Below are 10,446 nucleotides of genomic sequence, written 5' to 3'. Positions count from 1 at the left end.
TAGTAGTGAGACCCTGAACACCCTGCAGACCCTTCGCCCCCAAAAAAAACAAACTCAATCCAAAATGGGCATCTGAGATGAATACACACTCTCAGAGAAAGAAATACATCAGGCAAATAAATATATAAATGTTCCTTTAAAAAAAAAAAAAAGTCACTGTGGGTGTGGTTTTCTGTTCCTTCTAGCTGAAATGCCCTGACACAAGCCCACCTGACTCTTCTTGGCAGTACAGGTAACAGACATCCTAGCAGATGTCTTCACTAGCATTCCACCCTTGGTGTGCAAAGCTGGGCCACAGTGGCCAGTATCCTTGTCTCTGCGGTCCTAAGGTGCTGCTGCTTCTCAGACACCAGGACCGTCTTCCTGCGAGCCTGGGGCAGGTGGTCTTTCTTCAGTGAGCTATGCTTGCTTCTCCTTGTGTTTCCTCGAGTCCCTTGCTGGCTGCCGGTCCTGGCTTGTCCTTTCCCCATGAAGTCATTCCTTGCTTGTGAGCTCCTTTCATGGGCCCTGCATGCTTCTAGGGGGCAGGAGTAGTGGAAACAGGTGAGGCAGGGAATGTCCTGCAGCCCTGTGAGGGGAGTCAAGGCAGCTCTCCACTACACCTGAGGGTGCAGTGGATCCTCCCAGAGCTGTTAATATCAGGGACCAAGGGAAGTTTGCAAAGGGATTGTTGCAGGAACACTCCGCCCGATGCAGCAGGCTTACGTAATTTGAAACACTTGAATCTTAAAACCCAGACTTTCACCCTGAGAACTAGAAATGTTAGAAAAATCTGATAGCCTGATCTTTCTCCCCATTTCACAGGTGAGAAAACTAAGTCTAGAGAGGTTAAATAACTTGGCCAAGTCAGTGCAGTATTGGTACCAGATTCAAGACTATGAACTCTTCTCCTGGCCCACTAGATGATTCCATCTCAGACTGCTGCCTCCCCTGTTTACTTAAGAGTTTATTGAAACAAATTCGATAGCCTTCTTTCTCCAAGTATTTAAAAATACTTCAACCTTTGCTTTTGAAATCATTTTAGTAGGGGTGCCTGCTGGTTAGCTTTGTTGTTTAAGCACCTGCGTATGCAAATGCAGCGAGGTGCAGGATACCATGGTTTGATTCCCAGACCCGCCCCTCAGGCAGCCTAAGCCAGCTCCCCCCCCAAATCCTATTGAAATAATTTTAGTATACATAGAAATTGTAATGGTCGTACAGAGGATTTCTATGTCTCCTTCATCCAGCTTTCCCGATGATGATGGTATTTTGTGCAAGATAATTTTCAGAACCAGGGAACTGATGCAGTATGATACCAGCGACACATCTCAGTCAGTCTTTTCCTCAGCTTTTACCTGCTCTTCTTCTTGGCCTGTGTCCCATGCAATTCTATCATTTATTTGCACATACACGATCACCACTGAATCAGGATGTGGGGCAGTCTGTTCAACTCAAAGAAAATTCCTTGCTGGATGTGAGGGCACACGCCTGAAACCCCAGTCCCCTGGGATGCTGAGGCAGGAGGATTCCATGTTCAAGCTCCACGTATGTAGTGTAGCGACTTGTGAGACTGTCCAAAAAAGATAGAAAACCTACATATGTCATATATATGAAGCTGGCTGGGATATAGCTCAGTACAAAGGTCTTGGGTTCAACTGTAGTACCACACACACACACACACACACACATGGACACACACAGAGCCACACACACACATACACACACACACACACACACACACAAATAAAACTTCCTTTGATTCCCTTATAATTATAACAACCCTCCAACTTTAATTCCTAACACTGGTCTGGTCTTCACCACTATAGCTTTGCCATTCTGAGAACACTACAAAGGGAGGCAGTCACTGAGCAGTCTCTCAAGACGAGCTTCTTTCCCTCCGCACAGCGCCCTGGTGATTCGCTGAAGTTGTCCCATAATCAAGAACCTCTCTTCTTGCTCCTCAATAGTGCTGTGTGAGGTAAGGGTGAGCCAGGATTTGTGAGCCCCTCTCCCATGGAGACACATGTGGCTTGTTTTCTATTTTGGACTATGAAACAAAACAAAATAAACAACAAAAAATCAGAAAGAAAAAAGGTGCTATGACAAATGTACTTTGGTCATTTTCCAGCGCTGTCGGCTGGGATTAGTAATAGCAATCGCAATCGCAATAGCAATAGCAATAACAGTAGTAGTATTTTTACCATGTCTCAGTTTGTAAGGATTTTTACCTGGCTGGCAAGGACAGAAAAGAAAGAAAAAAAACCCACAAGCTTAGGGTAAGCAATTGATTTCCAATTTGGGACACATTCGCGATAAACTTGACAGGGCCCACGGGCCAGGCATTTTACTGCCAGGACACAAATGTGTCATTCACATCAGGGGGTCTCCTCGGAGCAGGGCTCTCCCACGCACCTGGGCACTGGCCCCCCTGCAGCTCGCCAGGCCCCACCCACCCTGCTGAGTCAGCACCTCTGTGGGCGGGGCCAGCGGTCCGAGCTGTAATCTTGCCCGGCAACTGGGTACGCTTGGAAGGGCAACTTCCCGTTAGGACGGGAAGGCGGGTTGGAGGTTGGGTTGGCGCAGGGAGGCGGTTCGATGTGTACTGTGTGGCCACTGGGTCGAGTTCACATTTTTGATAATTTGTTACTCTTTTGGACAGAGAATGCGTGTTGAGTACACATAATCGGGTACGTTTTAGAGCGACGTGTGTTTTAAATTTTTTCCTTGCCCTCTTTGCATACGGAGGAAACGTGGAAGATTAACTCAGGCACCACGGGGATGTTGTGCTGGTCAAGGGGAGGCTTCCTCAGATCAGCGACTCTCATTTGAATAGATGAACTCGAACTTTTTCTCATGTAGAAGGTTTTAAAGCTTAAGTGTACTAGGGTTAGGAGATTTAGTCAAATAAGGTCTATTCTGGCCGTAGGCAACACTGTCGGCTTGTTTTTGTGTTTTGGTTTTCCCTTTGTACCCTGACCCCTTGTAGTTCTTTGGTTTTTGTTATTTTCACTCTTTCCTTGCCTTTCATTTCCTTTCCCAGAGCATCAATCAAAATGTGCTCCTGTCGATGCAGGTCTTTTAGCATCGACTCTGTCCTCTGCCAGCTGACACCGGATTCACTAGACAACAGAATCCTCAAGTTTGTAATAAACTTTGACCGATCGTGTCAAAGGTGTGCTGCCTCTCCTCACCTACGCCTGCTCTGCTCTAGGAGTGAAGTACTGTAGAGCAGCCTGGTAGTGGATGGCAGATATTTTGGGCGTGCTGCAGGAGGCACAGGCATGATCATCTTATCTGTGTTGGTTCACATAGCTCCAGTTACACGAGAATGCCAGCCAGTCAGGTTCCTGTCCTGCCGATGAGTCATTAGGAGGTGTGAGATGTGTGTCCTTGTTTGTATGTGTGTGTGTGTGTGTGTGTGCACGTGCATGTGTGCATGTGCACAAGCATTTAGTGAGCAGGTACTGCCCCGTTGGAGGCTACTAGATGTTCTGGAGAAACAGACTGAAATTGTCCCTCTGCAGGTCTTACATCATCAGTGATGGAGAACCCATGGCGTGCAGGCTGCAATGGCCTGCGTCATGGAAAGTGCTGAAGGGTTCGCCCTCGCTAGTCTAGGGGAATTTACCTATTTTAAGTGAAAAGATAAAGGTCATAGGTCAGGCTAACCTCAATCATTTCTGTTCATTTTTCTCTGGTGCATTTAGTTATGCTTTCATCATCTTGATTTTTGACTTCATTCTGATTTCTTTGAAAACAAAGGCCCACAAGTCTTCACTGAGTTTCCTCAGGCAGGAAGGGGGCCACGGGGCATAATGGTTAAGTGTGAAGGCCAGCACCATCTCAGGGCCCAGAAGCAATGAGGGGAGAGGACAGTCTCTCTGGCTTTATCCTAATTCCTGAGTAAACTTTATTTTAAAGGGTCTTTTGTGCTTGTGTGATTGGAATTCCAGCCCCGCTGTATCTTCCCTCCCCCAGACCAGAGAAAGAATGGATGGGCAACGGATGACCCGGCTGCTGCTGAGGGCAGGTTCTAATTTCTTTCTGTGAAGGCTGCCCTGAAATTCAAAGAAGCGTTGTTATTTCCTCCAATTTAAAACCTTGCTTGATGCTGAATGGCCAAGTACCTAATTTCACCTTTCAAGGCAATTGGGAAGCATTTTGTGCTAAAAGAGAGAAGAAAAGAGGATTCTGGAAGATAATTGAATAAAAATCCCTTTAAAGTGCCAGAAAAATGGCTTTTTTCCAAAAGGGATGAAAAAGGTCAAAATATATGTGTTAAAAGTGTGGGGGCATGAAAGCCTTAATTACTTCTTTGGAAAGTTGTGTCTTTTAAAGACTTAAACAAAAGCTTCAAGAAGGTAAAAGCTGGGAAAAATTGCCCCTTTAGAAAAGGTGAACCCCAAAGGAAAAGCAATTACTGGTTAACAATGGTGTATTAACAGCAATTATTCTTTAAGCCCAGCCCAGCGCTGGTTTGAGATGAGACTGAGGAAAACTGCCTGGTGGGTGAAGAAGTGGGAGGGACAGGACACGTAGTCAGATGTGATGGACACAGCTGGGTTTGCAGACTGAGAAAGCCAAGAAATTGTCCTTGTTTCTTACATTCTAAAGAAAACATTTGTCTTGGGGAAGAGTGTTGGCTTGCTGGATTGGGATATATGTGCCCCCTGCACCACCAGCCCCTTGTGATCTTTGGCAAATTTCTTTATCCTCATCTTCCTTATCTGTGAAGTGGTGAAAGATTACCTGCTGCAGAAGGCAAAAGGGAAGTCGGGTGATGGTGGGGCAGTACAGGACAGATGCTCCATGGAGTTGGTTCTGTGGATCTTTCGTCCCCTCTCTGCTTGGTTTAAATGTCGGCGGGCAGCATGCTGAACCCTTGCTCTGGCTTTGCCGTGTACTTGTTGAGGTACGTCTCTCACTTTCTCGGCTGGTAAGTGCCCACGGGTCAATCCCTTCCCCTCTTCCTGTGCACTTCTTGCTACCTGTGCACTGGGCTTCCCAACTGCCAAATATCTAGAATCAGACCCAAGAATGAAAGAGTCCTGGAAGGAGCTTACCTTATTGCTTCTTTCATATTCAGTGAGTTGAAGGGCTTTGTTTTTTGTTTGTTTTTTTCCAGGAAGAGTTGCTGTGGCTGAAACAATACACCGCACTTTAAGCATGTCATATGTCATGCAGACACCTGGGAGCATCCCAGTTTGACATTTCTTGTGTTCCGAGATTCAGCCAGGAGCTCTTCCTGGGTCCCTATCAGTCATTTTCATGGCAGGAACTGAGCAACCAGCAGGAACCCTTCGTGCCTCTTCCTGATTGACCAGACAGCCTCAGAGCTAGGGCCAGGTTGCGTGGGCTTCCTGGCCAACGGAGCTGCAGATTAGCAGTGGGCAGTGGGGTCTGTGGGTGGAGAGGGGCCGGGGAACCCCTCCTCAAGTAGCTGAGAGACTGTTTTGAAAAGATTACCAAGGCTTGTTAAAAATAGACTCCTACGGAGCTGTCAAATTGGTGGAAACAAAGGTTTCTTGAGGTTTTAAAGACTGGATAGCCTGCAATGCTTTTGAAGAGACCGTTAATTCAGAGACAAGAGCTCCCATGTGGTTTGGTGGTTGTGGAATAGTTTCTATAGTACTCATAGACTTTTTAGGTATTGGGCCTCTTTGTCTTCTCTTAGGAAGTCTTTTGCTAGAAACAATCGGCAAGAACTAGCAACTCCTTTCTTTCCCAGTTGATCTGGTAGAGCAGGACTTTTGAGTGATGTGAGATTACATATATGCATGCTATATAATATGAACCTTGTCCTGGTAGAGATGTCCTGGAGTTTTACAGTTATTACATTTGGGGATATTTGTAACCAAATACACCTTGGTGAGTGTGAAGCCAAATAGCACAACTGGGGGATGAAAGAAGTGCTTCATCAAGGAAGGAGAGCCCTGGAGTCACATGCAAAACAATGATCTCCCTGAACAAAGGAAGCATGGGAATGTTATTCCAGGAGTCTATGAATATTCATACAGGAAAGCACACAGAGGGATGGGCATATTTCTGAGCATGCTCAGTTTAAGGTTATGGGGCACATGTTCAAAAGAGAAAGATGGGTGACAAGAGAGTTTCTGGGCATGCTAAGTTCAGTACTATAGCAAGTCAAGTTTGTTTTAGGTCACCTAAAAAACTGAGTCATAGTGGCTGGTTTTCTGTAAGTTTCTCCAAAGAGTTTTAACCAAAATATACAAATAAATCAACACCAACTTTGAAGCTGTGTCAATGTAGGAGTTTGCTCCTGCTTCATTCGATGGTTAACTTCTTGACAGCATGAAGAGTATTGGATGAGTGGAAACAACAGCATTTTGCTTTTTAATTATGTCATTCCTTGGGGCCTGCTGGCATACATATCTTCAGCTTCCTTCCCTATCCTTTTTTCCCCCTCAATTGAGAGAATTCAGTTCCAGAGACAAATAAGAGGACTGTGTAAGAAGACAGAATTGTCTAACAACCAGAGTTATCCTAAAAGTCATGTTACTGAAAATGTATAAGTATTTTTTCTTTTTAAAAATATATTTGGTTGTTATAGGGTCTCACCACAGCTCAAAATCATAGTGATCCTCCTGTTTTGAGCCTTCCCAGTGCTGGGATTATAGGTATACACCATTACACCTGGACTCTGTGTCCAGCTCAGCCTGGGGATAGGGCTGGCGTGGCGTGTGGTGCCAGGGATCGAGCCGCAGTCCTTGCACTTGCCTAAGCTTGCCCAAGCAGGTGCTTTAGACCACTGAGCTGTCTCACTAGCATGGAAGTGTGTGTTATACAGCAGATGTGGCCTCTGAGGTAGCCTCTGCTGTGGCCTCTGAGGTGTGTACCTAAAAGGGTTGGCTTCTTATTCTCAGGAGTTACTTTAAGTCTTAGTTTATCATGTGCATGAAACATTACAATAAGAAATTCCCCCATGTGATATTTCCCTGCTACCTTTAAATTCAGGATGACTTAACAGCCAATATTAGTAGTAAAAGGAACATCCAGAGACTGATGCGGATAGATTGACTGCGGATCTGGTGCAGGAAGTTGGGATATTTTACTTTCTCACTGGGAACAAATACAATCACATCATTTCCATGAACTAGTTGATTACTGATTAATTCTGTTTTTCTTTTCATACTTACTGAATGCTGGCTTTATATCAAGAACTAGGAAGAGAGAGGTCAATGACATTTGTCTTCAAAGATGTGAGCCCGGAAGAGGAACTGTCATGGGTAAGCAGGCAGTTTCAAGATACAGGGAGTGGAAAAATTTTGTTATTGACTTCAAAAAGTAGATGCCTTCCCCAGCTGGGGTGTGAGGGACTTCCAATCTTCTACTTGGAAGTCCATTCTCAGAGCTTGTACTGTATGAGCCTCTTATGTACATGAAGCACACAGAACATGGTAAGGTCCCATCCTAAACAAATAACATTAGCTCAGTGGATTAAAGTGCCTGCAAGCAGGCGCAGGGGCTGGGGCTTGGATCCCTGGGCCTACCGTACTGGCCCCACCTCCAGGGCGTGTGAGACAGTGATTGAGACTGGACGTGGTGGCACACGCCTGTAATCCCAGCTCTTAGGAGGCTTTAAACAGGCAGATCACTATGGGTCCAATCTAGTAATAAGACCTTGAACACCCTGTAGCCCCTTCCCTAAAATACAAAAAAAAAAAAAACAAACCATAAAATAAATAACATTACCAGACTCAGAGTAATCTTATTAATATTTTGTCTCCAACACAGTGTACATTCCTCCCTCAGTGTCTGTAGATCATTTGGTCCAAGACTCTAGAAAATACCAAAGTTTGTGGGTGCTTCAGTTCTTTATATGAGATGGGGTAGGATTTTCTGTTATCTGTGTATAATTTCCCACGTATTTTAAACTGTCTCCAGATTGATTATCATACATGATTCATTAAAGAAATATAAATTAAAACAATATTTAGATTCTGTCTTACTCTGGAAATAGTGGCTACCATGAAGGAATCAAATAATAACAAATTCTGGCAAGACTTGAGGTAAAAAGAATCTTTTAATACTGTTGGTGGGAATGTAAACTAGTACAACTACTGTAGAAATCAGTGTGGGGATTCCTCAAAAAAACTAAAACTAGAAATTCATTTGACCAAGATATTTCCCTTCTAGGTATCTCCTTAAAGTTAAAGCCATCACCTGATGGTGATGCATGGATCCTCGTGTTTACAGCAACACGATTTGTAACAGCTAAGTCTCGGTAGCGGCTTATATATCCATTAACAGATGCATGAGTAGAGAAAATGTGGTATTAATGCACAATGAAGTATGACTCCATAAAGAAAGATAAACTCAAGTCGTTTGTAAGAAAATAGATACGTCTTGAGGCCATAATGTTAAGTGAAATAAATCAGACACACAAGCCAAAGCAATCAGCGGACTGATTTAGTAGTCACATACCATTGATGCCGCTACTGAGCACTCCAGATCCAGCCAGCTCTGAAAAGTGCCACTGTGACTGCATAAGGCTTTGGGGCGGGGGACATCTATAGACACAATCCATAACGTCCCACTCTTGGACCCCTGAAGACTCATGCATACCCCTTTATCCAAAAGGCATGCAGTCCATGTCTAAGAGTTGCCAAAGTCCTGACATTTTCTACATCACTGAAAAGTCTAAGTCCAAAGTCTCCTTTGAAATTTAAGACAAGCTCTTAGCCTCTAGCTACTGTACAAATGAAAAGAAATGTAAATGACATACTTTATCCAAAATTCCAATGGCACAGGATAGATGTTACCATTCCAAAAGGTACAAATAGGGGGATATGAAGGACTGGTACCAAACAAAGCCCAAAATCCAGCATATTATAAGTCCTGTAGTTCTGTGCCCAACATCTGAGGCAATATGTGGCAAGAAGTAAACCCCAAAGGACTTGGGTGGCCCTGGCCCTATATTTGTAGCTCCCATGGCTTCTCTCTTTGGCTGGCTCTGCTCCTTTCTTGCAGTTTTCCTCAGACAATTCATGTTCTTGGTTTCTCCAAACCTCTGGAGTTGCCACTGAAGTAGCTTCACACTTATACCTTCATGCAATGTCCTCCCAGGACTTTTTCTGAAACATGGGTGGAAACCTTCTGCCCTCACAATACTTGTGCTCTACCCATGCTTAAAACCACCACCACATGGATGAGGCCAAGTTCTGGTGCCAGCTGAGCAGCAGTCAGGCTTTCTTCTCTCTTGGTCTCAATGGTTGAGCACCTATGAACCAAATCTCAAGAAACAACTGCCTAGGCCATCACCATTCTTGAGCATGGTGCTTTGGGGCTCTCTTCTCAAAGCAAAATCTTTCACTTTTGCCACTTTGAGGCTGGGAGGAGTAGAGTCACTCTGAGTCTTATTTTGTTCGTAGGCCATCTTTTATGTTGTCCTCTTCTGAAATACTTGGCTTCTTCTTGCTAGTCTTTTCAGCAACCCATTTGCCCTCTGTTCCATCTTTGCAGGCCACAACTTTACTGGAGCTTCCTTTTTGGCTAAACTCAGAACACTCTGAATCATTTTTCCAGGCTTTTGATTTTGATTTTCAACATACATCTGGATAAAAGCCCCCAACAGTAGCCATGCTACTGCCTCAATGGTTGATTGTCTTGAAATTTTTTTTGAAATTCTACAATGTTATATTTATTACTGATATTATTATTTATTATACTTATTTCTACTTACAACTCATATCCATGAATTCTTGTCTTCCAGTTAAATTTACTGAAATAGAGAAATCAAAAATCAATAACACAAGTCAAAAATCAATAATACAACTTGACTGCTGACAAGTTTATTCAGGTAGAAACCCATTCCAAGGTAGGGATTTAGTCCAGATCTTCATTTCCAAAAGAGTCAATGAGGAAAATGATGAACTATTACCTAATTCACTCAAGCTTTCAACCACTTATTTCTATGTGGATGGTTTACAAAATTTTTTACTGAAGATGGATGTAAATTTGTATTTAATAATAGACTTTTTCTATTCCTGTGGACAGTTCAGAGTAGAGTTTAACATACCACAAGCTCCTGAATCTTTTTTTTTTTTTTTTCTTTCAGAACCGGGGATTGAACTCAGGCCCTTGCGCTTGCCAGGGAAGCACTTATTCCACTGAGCCATCTCCCCAGTTCCCTGAATCATTTTTTTGCCTACTGCCTATCTTTGTAAATAAAGTTTTATTGCAACACAGCTCCATCCATTCATTTATGTGTTCCTGTGGTCACTGTCATGCTACAATCTGACTGCTGCTCAAAATTGAGTAGTCAGAGCACAAGCCATAGTGCCCACAGGGCCTAAAATATTTACCTCCTAGACTTCAACAACAATAGAAAAATTTGCAGATATCTATTAAATTGAAACATAAATTGATGAAAAGAATTTTAACCATATTGACAGTTTTGACCCAAGCTATGCTTTCCCCATATTTTCTTTTTTTTTTTTTTTTTTT

This window comes from Octodon degus, unplaced genomic scaffold, assembly GCF_000260255.1.
Source record: "Octodon degus isolate 3935 unplaced genomic scaffold, OctDeg1.0 scaffold00002, whole genome shotgun sequence".
Classification (NCBI taxonomy): Eukaryota; Metazoa; Chordata; class Mammalia; order Rodentia; family Octodontidae; genus Octodon; species Octodon degus.
Note: the sequence above shows the minus strand (reverse complement) of the source record.